Genomic DNA, 12392 nt, shown 5'->3' with positions numbered 1-12392 from the left:
TCATAGTGGTCTCTCAAAAAAAAAATCATAGTTCAAAATTTTTGTGCACAACTTATAATAAGTTTATTACACTATTTTTTTTTTTTTTTTGGAATAAATACTTTATTGAAGCACAAAATGATTACAAAAGGGGAGGGCATATTTCCATCTTTGGCTACAACCAACATTACCAAGAAAGGGGAGACTAGAGATGTGAACTAGTCCCAACCAATTTAAGAGCATTCATATCAAAAGTGTTAAAAATATTTTAAGGTTATATTTGATAACAGTTTTTATTTTCTATTTTCAAAAACTTCTTTTTGAGAATATAAAGAAAAAACAATTTTGTTGTATTTTTTAAATTAAAAACATGTTTGGTTAATTGAAATTAAAAAGATAGTTTATTGAAGAAAAAAAATAAAAAATATTAAAATATGTTGTTACTAGGATTTGAACTCTAATGCTAACTCATTAAATTAAATGTATATTTTTATTGACTTTTGAAAATTAGAAACTAAAAACAACCTTTTACATGTTTTCAGTTTCTTTCACAAAATGAGTTTTAAGAACAGTTTTTGTTTTCTATCAATTTTGGATTACCAAACAAGTTTTTTAGTCTCAAAAATATATAATTTTTTTTGGAAATAGAAAATAAGGAGAAAAAAATAGTTACCAAACATACTTAATTTTTAACTACTCAAAAAATTACTTTATTTATTTTAATATTTCATTTTAAAATACATCCAATACCAAATACTTTATTCTTTTATCACTTAAGTGTGAGTTATAGAAGTGTAAAGTCTGTGCTGTGTATCCAAAAGTTAGGCCATTTTGGAAATACATCATTGTTAGCTTCTTTAAGACTTTTTTCACTCTCCCCTTGTGTGTGTGTGTGTGTTAAAATACATAGTATTCTCAAAAGAAAAAAACAGTAGGTTGATCCTATATTGAAAAATGAGTGTGAGTTATAAAGGTTTAAAGTTTGTGCTATGCATCCAAGAGTTAGACTTTTTTGGATATACATCACTCTTAGTTTCTTTAAAACCTTCTCCCCTCTTCCCTTGTGTGTGTTAAAATACTTAGTATACTCAAAAAAAAAAAATATTTAAATATTTTTTTGACATTTTTTTGCAGTGAGTTTTTTAATGTATTGGGTTCATCTTTATTGTGAATACTTTAATGCCTGTTGGACTAAAAAATAGTTGAAATATTGCCATACATGTACACAAAAAAAAAAAATTAAAGAATTTGATTAACTCCAAAAGATTCGATTAACTTTATTAACTTACTTAGTACTTAGTACTTACTCTCCCTACAAAAAAAAAATAGTACTTACTCTCTACAATCAGCACAAAATAATAATAATAATAATAATAATAATAAAAGGGTACGTACTCTCTACTATAGATTGCAAGGGTAACTGTCGACAGTGAGTGGAGTAACAATGGTCGGCCTGGTGGACCAGGTGGTCACTCTCATCTCATCTAGTGTATTGGACCTAGGTGGGGCTAAAGTCATTAACTAGGCCTGAGTATTTTCTATTTTGTAAGACTTATCTTGGATCCAACACCTTTGGGTGCTATCTTACTTTTATAATAAAAGGCTGATATTTTTACCTCTAATCCACTAACTTAATTATAGAGTAATGCATAAAAAAATAAATCATTCAAAGTAATTATATCTTAAACAGATTGTCCCTTCCCCTCTCGCGCGGCAAAATCTGAGAATCTTTTTTTTTTTCTCTGATCAAACCTGGACTCGGATTCAACCCAAAAATTACAATGCTTGTTTGGTTTCAAAAAGTGATATATCCACTTTTCATTTTCTGTATTCTATATTCAAATCTTGAAATTGAATTTTGAAAAAAGCGTTCATTTTCATATTTGATAGTGTTTAATAAGTAGTTTTAAATACATAATTTGAGTATAGATTACATCATACTTTGGTTTGGTCATTTTTATTATTATTTTAAAGTAACTTCTCTCCCCAACAGACACTCACATCACTCAAAAAAAGTAACTTTGTGTTTTCACAATATTTACAAATATGACACCATATTCGTATTCATAGGAAACGAAAACACTAAAAAGTTGTTTTCATTTTTTGTTTTCAAATCCAAGTTTTAAGATAATGAAAATGCAAACTGAATACAAACGAAACTAGTTTTTCAATGATGGTCTCACAGAATAGTGAAAATGAATATTGAATATTGCACTTTTTTCAACTAACCAGAAAACCTCTTAGACTTAAGAGTTAGTAACTTCATATTGATTTACACCTTGTTAAAACTCTCGGGACCAGTCTTTCTAAATAAAATTTTAATTTCTATTGAATCTATTTGGGGTTCTTACTATGGACTTTTTTTTATAAAAAAAATTTTATAAGATTGAGGAATAATTGTATTCAAAAATAAAATAAATAAATAAAACCAAACCAAACCCTTCAAAAAAACATCAAGCTTCATACTAAAAATTTTCTATCCCAATATAAAATTCCTAATAAAGATTTCCAAAAAATCAACTACATATTCAACCAATTTTTTTTTTTTTTTTATCAAAATATAATACACAATTTTCATTCTACACCCATAGACATGTCAAAATCAACCAAATCTGGATGACCCCCAAAATTTCTATACTAAAATTTCCAAAAAAATCAACTAAACAGGACCAGCACTCCTCTTAGAATACTGTAGAATATAACATATTCAACTATAATCTAAAAAGCATGGGTGCGGATTTGGGTTCGGGTGCAGTGTGACGACATGACAATTTTTTGAAAAAGTAGGACACAAGTGCGACGAGATATGTTTATTAATTAATGATTAAATATATTTTTATTTTTATTTTCTATATTTTACCAAGAATTTTTTTTGATATAATAGTAAAATAGACTTAATTTAAGAGCAATAGTAGATGATAAAGAGAAAAATTAAGATGATTTTAGGGTTTTCCTTTAAAGTCTCGATAAAATGGTGTGTTTTGATCTAATATTTTACTTTTTTTAACAAGAATTTTGGCCCATATTGGAACAATTCAGGTCCTATTTTAGATTGAGTCAAGCTGAATAGAGAAAAAAAAATGTCCACGGATGCGCGTGCAGCTGCATCCGTGCGTATCTGACTCGAGTGTGCTTGCCAAATCCTCACAGTTGTGCTTCCCAGTCTAAAATCCTATTAAGTGTTAACCACTAATGATTAATTTTTATATGCCAAGTCATGCATGTTCTTATATCTCAAAATTATGATTCACAACATTATTATCACTTTCTAGGATTTCTTCACGGAGCCAGGAATTTTTGTTTGAGGGGGCCAAGTTGCGATGCTAATATATTTATCAAGACAACTTCCACACACACATATATACACACGCGCGCTTTTTTATTATATATACACACACTTTTTTATTTGATAAAGTTATATATATACACACACCCAACAAACAAAAAGAGCTTAGTATTTTCAATCAAAATTATTTTTGACAGCGAACCTTCATAAAATAAAATTCATTTTTTCCATTTTCATAGTCAAATTCTTAAAAGTTTTCATTTTAAATAAAAATTATCAAATTTTATGCTAAAGTAAGTAAAAAATCTTTCAATTGAACTAATGAAATTTTTAAAAACATGAATAATCCAAAACTTGGAGGAATAAGTTAAGCTCCAAAAATATTTAAAGCTACCTTACTTTAATCCATTATATGGCAATTAAAGACACATTTTATGTGTAGTTTTAGTGATAATTTTTTTTAATGAGTCAATAACTTGTTAATTGTCACATAACGGGTTAAAAAAGATAAATTCAAACATATTTGATACCAAATTTAATTAAATATTTAACAGATATAAAAGTACATTTTACAATAAAAAATAGAACTGCGAAAAATAAAATTCTATCTCTATAATTATTAGACCAATTTTTTTTTTAAGAGTATTATTGGACTAATTCAAATATTTGGGAGGGCCAATTCTTTTTTTTGTAGACTAAATTTTAAAAACATAAAAATAATTGTATATATGCCTCCGCCCCTAAGCCTCTGCAATTGAATGGTCACTAGCAGAGCTCATAAACCATCCAACGGAGCTAGAGAAAGCAAGGATGGAGATTGATAAAGTTGTGGGCAATAATAGGTTGGTTGAAGAATCCGACTGTCCAAGACTTCCTTACACTCAAGCAATCATAAAGGAAACGCTACGGCTTCACCCACCAATCCCATTGATTTCTAGAAAATCAATGAAAGAATGCAACATCAATGGTTACGTAATCCCTGCAGAAACATTATTGTTCATGAATGCTTGGTCCATTGGAAGGGACCCCAAGTCTTGGGAAAATCCAATGGAATTTAGGCCTGAGCGATTCTTACAATCCAATGAAGGTGATGGGCCAGGTGTCATAGATGTTAATGGCCTATTTGGAAGTTTAGAGGGGAGGAGAGTAGAGAGGAATAGTTATCCTATATCTTGTTTGTGTTCTTAAAATTAGTAAGGGAAAATGGAGTAATTAGTCATTTCTCTTGTTTGGATGTTTTAAAAATTAGGATGGAGAAGAGAGGAAATGATTTAAATAGACAAATTTACCCCTATTTGAAAATGGACTTGCAACATTGGTCTATGATTAATTTATCAGTTTTGTAAAATCTTGAACCTGATTATAATTCATCCAAATCTTAGAATATAAACACGAAACCACGATTTTCAACAACTAATGCAATTCATACATAAATTCTATTATTATAGATCATACCAAAAAAAAAAAAACAAATTGCTAATTAAAAAAAAATACAAAGCTTGATACAGATTAGCTTCCTAATCTCCTAAAATCAAATCATTATCAATCAAAATCCAACTGTTCTCTGAATGTTTGAAAACAAAGTTTTCATAACAGTATTAATAAAAACTAAACAGTGCCTAATTTAGTAGGTTTTTTCAAACTCCAACTGATATCCAAATTCTCATTTCTTTTCCACATTTTCTGAGCAACTAAACACAGGTACAAGTAGAGGAAAAAAAAAACAGAATTTCACAGATACACAAAACGAATCCCCCAAAATGCACACAATCAGAAATGACATTAGCTTTCGGAATCCATGGATTTTGTCTCCCCCCAACCAGAGCAGCGCGCTAACCAAAATGTACTTCTCCAATCTCAACCCCTCACTCTCCGAACCAGTTCTCGAAGCCCTAACCCAAGCCGGCTTCGAGTTCTGCACGCAGGTCCAAGCCACCACAATCCCCTTACTTTGTAGCTACAAAGACGTTGTCGTTGACGCCACCACCGGCTCTGGCAAAACCCTAGCCTTCGTGGTCCCACTCGTTGAGATCCTCCGCTGCAACAAAACTCCTCCTAAACCAAACCAGGTTTGATTCTAAATCCCTGTTTGTTTGCCGAGAAAGCTCAAGGAAAAAAAAACCCTAAATGGAAAATTGTTTCGTTTTTTTTTTTTTCACCTTAAATTTTATCAGGAAACAAACAAAGATTATTTATATAATCAGTTTATAATTTTGCTAATTTAAAAAGGGTAAATTAGGAAATTCATTTGGTCAATAATTTATTTGCTCTACTCTCTCTCTCCAAATCTCTCCAATTTGGGGGAATTAAAAATGAGGGATTAGAGGTAGTTAAAACCCCTCCAAACCTCTCCTCCTCCTTCCTTAAAAAACTTCCAAACAAGGTAATTGAATTACTCTCCCGTACTCTACTCTACTCTACTCTCCCTCATTTTTTAAACATCCAAACAGGCCATAAGGGACAACATTTTCAACTACTACCATTTGGTACTGGGAGGAGGGGTTGCCCTGGCCTGTCATTAGTGATGCAAGAAGTGCCTACAATATTAGCAGTTATAATTCAGTGTTTTGATTGGAGGGTGATTAGTTCGAGTGGAGTGGAAACCAATGTTGTAAATATGACTGAAAGTCCTGGGTTAACAATTCCAAGGGCCAATGATCTTGTTTGTGTTCCGGTACCACGATTTAGTATGAATAATGTGTTGGGCTTTGTGGAGCCTAGTTTATGTTTGGTCCGGTTAACAACTTGACTTGACTTGAATAATATTGCGTGGTTTTTAATGGGAGATTTTCTAAGGCTTAGTCTATGGATTAGAAGCTTGGGTCAACAAGCCCAAGTTTGAGCACTCATGGACAAGCCTCCTGGGGGTCCGGGGGCAACGCCCCCAAGAAAAATTTTGGCCCGGTTTTTTGTAGCCCATTCGCAGGATGTAGAATAGGGTTTTTTGGTCGGTTGTTTTTTTTTTTTTGTCGTTCTTGAGAGAGAAAATAGTCTGTAGCCGCACTTTGTATTTTTTCTCTGATAATAGTGAAATCCCTTCAACTCCGTGGACGTAGGCAAATTGCTGAACCACGTAAATATTGTCTTGTGCGTGTGATTATTTTTCTTTAGAGTGTATTTTTCTCTATATTTTGTTTCTCACAAGTTTAGGAATTTGTAGAAATTCCCTACATAATGTACTTAATCCTTAGGTCACAATTAGTTTCACTCGCTTTGCTTTTTAAGCCCATGTTTTAGCTAGTTGGTCCTTCTATAATTTGTTTCGCACGGCATTAGTTTTCTTTTGTTCAATAAAGATTTCTTATTTTCAAAAAAACAAAAGGTTGCAGAAGAATGGGAAAACCACCAAACCATCTAGGTCCCTCAAAACTTCTTGAACTAAGAAATTGACAATAGTAATAATAAGCAGAAATTACACTTTACCATTTAAAATAATGCCACAAAGTACTTGTTGCACCATAAATTTCTAGAATGTACAGTTTGCACCCTAAATTATAACTTAATAGGGATCAACTAGGTATCACTTGTCCTTGGTCGTCATTCAGAGTTTAACCATGCTCAGATCAAGTCACCCAAGAACGAGAACATACACAAATGCTCGTCCATTGATAACCAAGTGATACAGTGAAGGAAGTTCTTCGTAGATGAGTTTATCTACAGACGAGTACATAGACGACCAAATTATACTTTGTGAATTTTGTGGAAAATCCTTCATTAGTTTCACATAAACAAAATATGACCCGTTGCTTGATACGTGGAAGGAATTCCACATACTTCACTCCATATAGCCCATTTTCTTTATTAACCACCAACATCACCCATGATGGTCGTGGATCCAAACAAGTAGACCCACGACTAACTCTCTATAAAATGAGTAAATCTCATCCACCCAAGGTAAGTCCTAACCATTCATTATTTTTCTATCCTTGTGTGCTAGAGAGAAAAATGACTTAACCGTTGGAGGGTCCTTGGTCGGGTCACACCGGTCACCTCTGACAATTCTTTCTTTCTTTTCAAGATTCACAGCTGTACTGTAATCCAAAGTATTTCAGCCTACTAATTTTCATGTGTCATCATAACTCATATTACACTTTGCATCTCCACTATTAATTTTGTCGTTACATTAGATGACAATACATAAAAAAAAACTCAATTGCTCATATTCTCAATCACTTAATTAAAATAAAAGAGAAATAGCGATTTGCCACCCTAAACTATAATCTAAATCACACTTTATCACCTTAAACTATGCTTTCAATTACATTTTGCACCCCCTAAACTTTGGTTTTCCATTCAAGATAACACCAAAATTGACGATAGAATGCAAAGTGTAACACATGTTTTTAGTGGTTTTGGTTGTAAAATTGAAACTAAAGGGTGTTTACACCCTCCAATACTAGTGCTGTAAAGGATTACTACAAATTTATCCCCAGGATACAAACAAGTTTATTGGGTTCAACAAATGACAATTTTGGAAAAGGCCCACAAGTTTCTTGTATTTCTAAGAAAGATGAAAGAGAAGTTGAGAAAAAGTTACCAAATAAATATGAACCATTATTTATATCTAAAGGATTATGACTATTCAATAGGCACATTTTCATTCAATATGTATCTTTTCGATCAAAAGGCACAATTTCATTCAATGGGCACATTTTCGGTCAATAGACACATTCTTTGTTCAATAGACACCTTTAATATATATCCAATATGAAAGGTTATGAAATTTCAATAAACACTTTTTTAGTATATCCAATTTAGAGGGTTTTGACCTTTCAGTGGGCACTATTTAGTGTGTGTGTGTGTGTGTGTGTGTGTACTACAACCTATTTTGTATATAACGCCACGTACTACTACTGGAAACCAACAGAGATTTGTCAAGTGTCACTGAAATAAAAACATAAAAAGCATGCAAAAAGCCAATCACACATCGACGCAAGTAAGCAATGATATAAGTGATCCAATCGATTGCTGACATGTGTCACCTTAAAAATTAAGACATTTTAGCCAATCAAATGATGCCATTTGTCTTGGATAAAAAGTCTTAAAACTTCTCCAATCAAGTTGTAACATGTGTCACCAATTAGACTCTGCCACGTGTCGCTTATCTACCCCCAAACTCCTATAAATAGAAGCCCTCCTAAGGCATTTCAGTGCATCTCGGAAGACACCAACACACCAAGACATCAAGGAAGACATCTACACTTCAAGCAATATCAAAGAAGATTCAGAAGCACTCTAAAGTACAAAAACTCTGCTGGAATCAAGCCTTAAAGCCTCCAAGATCTTCAAGAATTTCAACCTTCAAATATGAAAAACATGTGAAGAGAAATCATCCAAATCACCTTCCTAGATCTCAAAGTTCACTGGAATCAGCTCGAAAGCCTCTAGAAACTTCAAGAAACCACAAATCAATGAAGCTCTATGGATTCAAGTCCCAAAAGCTTCAAAGAACTTCCACCATAAATCTTCGAAGACGAAGAACACACAAAGAACGCAAAGAACAAAGAATTTCTAACAAGCTTATAGTTAGGGATTTTTTGTAATTCTGTTTCAGGGGTCTTTGATCCATCTTTCAGTCAAATTGAAGGATATTTGGTGCTTGATTCAAAATCACATTACTAAGATTCTAATCAACAAGTCTTTCAAGGAGTTCAAATTAGAGGATCACTCATTTGTAATTTCAGAAAATTGTAGCACACATTTATCAATATAAATTTATATTTGTAAAACTATTTTACTTGTTTGATTTTATTTCAAACTCGAAATTTAGTTGTCCACAATATGGAAGACCATTACTAAAAACAATGTATTTAAAGTCACTTAAAATACAAGTTACTTGAAGCTAAAGTGCTATTTGGTGACCAACCTTACTACAAGGCAATTGCTTTTAAAAGATGAAGCACAAATGAAGTAGTCACAAGAAACTTTTCTTTTGCCTAACTAATAGAACTTTGTGCTATATCTTTCAATATATATATATATATATATGAAAGTTCAGATTTGTGTTAAAACACAAGAGCTTGTTTAGACCTCAAATTAAAAAAATTACGGCTCGGTTGATTTTACTCTAACTTATCTAAGTGCGGAAACAAGAGTAAATGAAGCGCAATCAACTGATACTACTCTAGTGCATAAACATGAACAACAAACAATAAAAGTAAAGAACAAGAGTAAGGGAAGAGAGATGTAAATACAAAATAACACAGTGATGTGTTATTGATGAGGAAACTGAAGAACTCAGCAAAAAACCTCTTCGCCACCCTCCAAGCGGTAAATCGATCCATTAGAAAATAAGTTGGGATACACGAATAGCAAGAGACCCTCCAAGCCTAATCTACCCAATGTACCTAAGCCTTCCAAGCTTCTACTCCAACAAGGCTTCTCGGATCAGTGTCTTGTCTAGCTTTCCGGATCACGCAATATGCCCGATTACATCCGTCAAGCCTCACGGGCTTCTTTTGGCAAATCCCCAAAGTTTTCCAAGCTCTAAAACACTCTCTACACTCTAAAAAGGTGTGGGTTGTGTTTGGGTATAAATCTCCTTTCAATGTATAACAATGGAAGAGGGAAGAAGAAGTGGCTAGAATGATTTCTCACTAAAGATGAGTAGCTCTCTCTCTAAAAGATGGGTGTGTGTGTTGTTGAAAACCTATCTAGGGTTTTTTTCTTTGAATGGTCTCTCATAATTTTGTGGGTAATGAGGGTATATATAGTATGGGTGAAGGGTAAGAAAGTCACATTTAAAAATCCTCTAAACAGAGTGTTTCGCAGGTATCTCACGAGAAGACCTTACCTGCGAGACATTCGCAAAATTGACAACCTGACACGACTTTTCAGTTTCTAGTCATGTGCTTCTCACATACCATTTTCGCGAGAACCCTTCTAGTGAACTTCTCGCGAGCTAGTCGCGAAATGCATTGATCTTCAATTAAGCTGAGTCATTACCAACTTAATACTAAACCCAATACAATAAAATCCCACAAAATACAAAGAACAAATTAAAGCAAATACAACACTTTTTGTCATGGAATAAAGCCAACATAAAACATAGTTGTAAATCACAACTTTACAATATATATATATATATATATATTTTTTTTTTAAATTTCATGCATTTTTGTTTACTACTCTAACTAAACTTATGTACAATACCTTAGATGCTATTTATTAAGTTCCCCTTTTAAGATTTTATCATGTGGCTATTTAACTTAAAAAATACATTTTCATTTACGAAAAAAAAAAAAAAAAGCCACATGGCAGAATCTTAAGAGAAGAACCTAAGAAACAGCTCCTAAGTACTGTATTTAAGTCTCTCTCTCTCTCTCTCTCTCTCTCTCTCTCTCTCTCTCTCTCTCTCTCTATATATATATATATAAGAGGAGAGAGATAGAGACAAAGATGGACAAGATTAACGCTCTGTTTATTTCAGCATTAATGTTTTTTAGAAAATGGTTCATTTTCTAGAAAGCTATCTCATTTTCTAATGTTTGGTAAAAACATTGAAAATGAGCTTAAGAATGTTTTCTACTGTTTGGTATCCTTTTTTTTTTTTTTCTTGTATAATTTAAAACATGTGTTTTATGTAAACCAACTAATGTAATTATTATAAATAAAAAAACCAAGAATGAATTTGGTTTTCATACTAAAATTTTGACAATAGATACGATTAAAATTAATTAGTTGCCAAATTTTCATGATCTCTACCACTTATCTTGCTCATATATAGACAGTAATATATGTACGTATGAATGTACACACACACACATATCAACCATTTGTCTATATATATATATATATTTGACAAGGGAATACATTTTCAATAAGTATAAATAATAGCTAACAAAAAAAGTATCTGCCAATAAATGCAATTTCTTTAAACAATTATCATTCATTATATAACAATATTATTAGTCCATGGTAAAGATCGTCCTGTGTAAAAGAAATTTAAAGCAATATAGTCACTATGTTTAAAATTTTCATCTTTTACTTCATTCATTATTTCTTCTTCTTCTTCTTCTTCTTTTATTTTTTTTTTAAATTTTTTTGCATTTTTGTACAAAAAAGAAGTAACTTTTGCCTGGAATACGTCAAACCAAAAATTTCTTAGAGAAAATAGAAAATCAAGCTTGAAATTCAAAGCAAATAATTGGGATTTTGGTAAAGAATAATGAAATAATTACCACTGCAAATTTGTTCTCCTTTGGAAGTCAGAGCTATTGACCGATCAATGAAGGAAAAAAAAAAAATTTAATAAGAGAATTGTGTTACAGGGGGGAAGAGAAATATGGAGAAAAGAGAGAAGAGAGATAGTTAGAGAGAGAGATCTATGGGAAGAAAAGAGACCAGAGTCAGTGACAGTGAGAATGTGAGAAGAGAAAAGGTAAAGGGAAGAGAGAAAAAGTGAGAAAGCTTATCATAAGAGAGAGAAGGCACTAAAAAATTATGTTTTCCACAGCTATAGATGAAGATAATATTTATAGGAGATGCAACGCGTGAGAGGGAGATTGTTTTCCATTTTTTTTTGGGAAAATAACATATAGAAAATAAGCCTTATTTTTATTAGGGTTTTCATTGACTAAAGATAGTTTTTCATTGACTAGTTTTTTTTTTTTTTTTTTTTTCGCTACTGTAAGTGCACAATTGCACCTGGACCCAAAGACAATCACGGGCTCAGGCCCAATGAGCCTTAAACAATAAAATTTTTAGAGTGTGGGCTTGAAACCTAGGTTAGAAGTACTGGGAGCTCGATAACAGGCTTTTATAAACAAATACAGGTAAATAACGAACAATAATTGCAATGAGTCTCCTCGGACTCGAGCCGAGGACTACTTCTTTAATATTTCTTTTTCTTCCTTAAAGATTACAATTTCTCAATTTCTTTCTTAGCTACCGCCCCCCTTTCTTTGGCCTTTACCCCCCTTTTATACTTCCTTTCCTGATACTTTTGAACAAAGGACTAGAAGTTTCTACCTCATCGGGGTCACCTCCCCATTAATGCAGCCAGGGAGGTAGGTGCAGAGCCTTTAATGCGGAGGTGGCAGCCTTTACTCTTGATATTTTCTTTAATACTGGTGCATCTAGAAGATTTAGGATGTCCCCTTTTATCCATTAGTCTTTCCAGAGTTGT

The 12392-nt window shown here is 32.4% G+C and overlaps 1 pseudogene; it reads left to right on the top strand.

Moving 5' to 3' along the window:
• LOC142606061 (cytochrome P450 93B2-like) overlaps positions 1-6014 on the top strand; it is a 30523-nt pseudogene extending 24509 nt beyond the window's left edge.
• Positions 6015-12392: the final 6378 nt, after the last annotated feature.

The sequence above is a fragment of the Castanea sativa genome, chromosome 8 (assembly GCF_040712315.1).
Source record: "Castanea sativa cultivar Marrone di Chiusa Pesio chromosome 8, ASM4071231v1".
Classification (NCBI taxonomy): Eukaryota; Viridiplantae; Streptophyta; class Magnoliopsida; order Fagales; family Fagaceae; genus Castanea; species Castanea sativa.
Note: the sequence above shows the minus strand (reverse complement) of the source record. Positions and strands in the feature narration are given on the sequence as shown.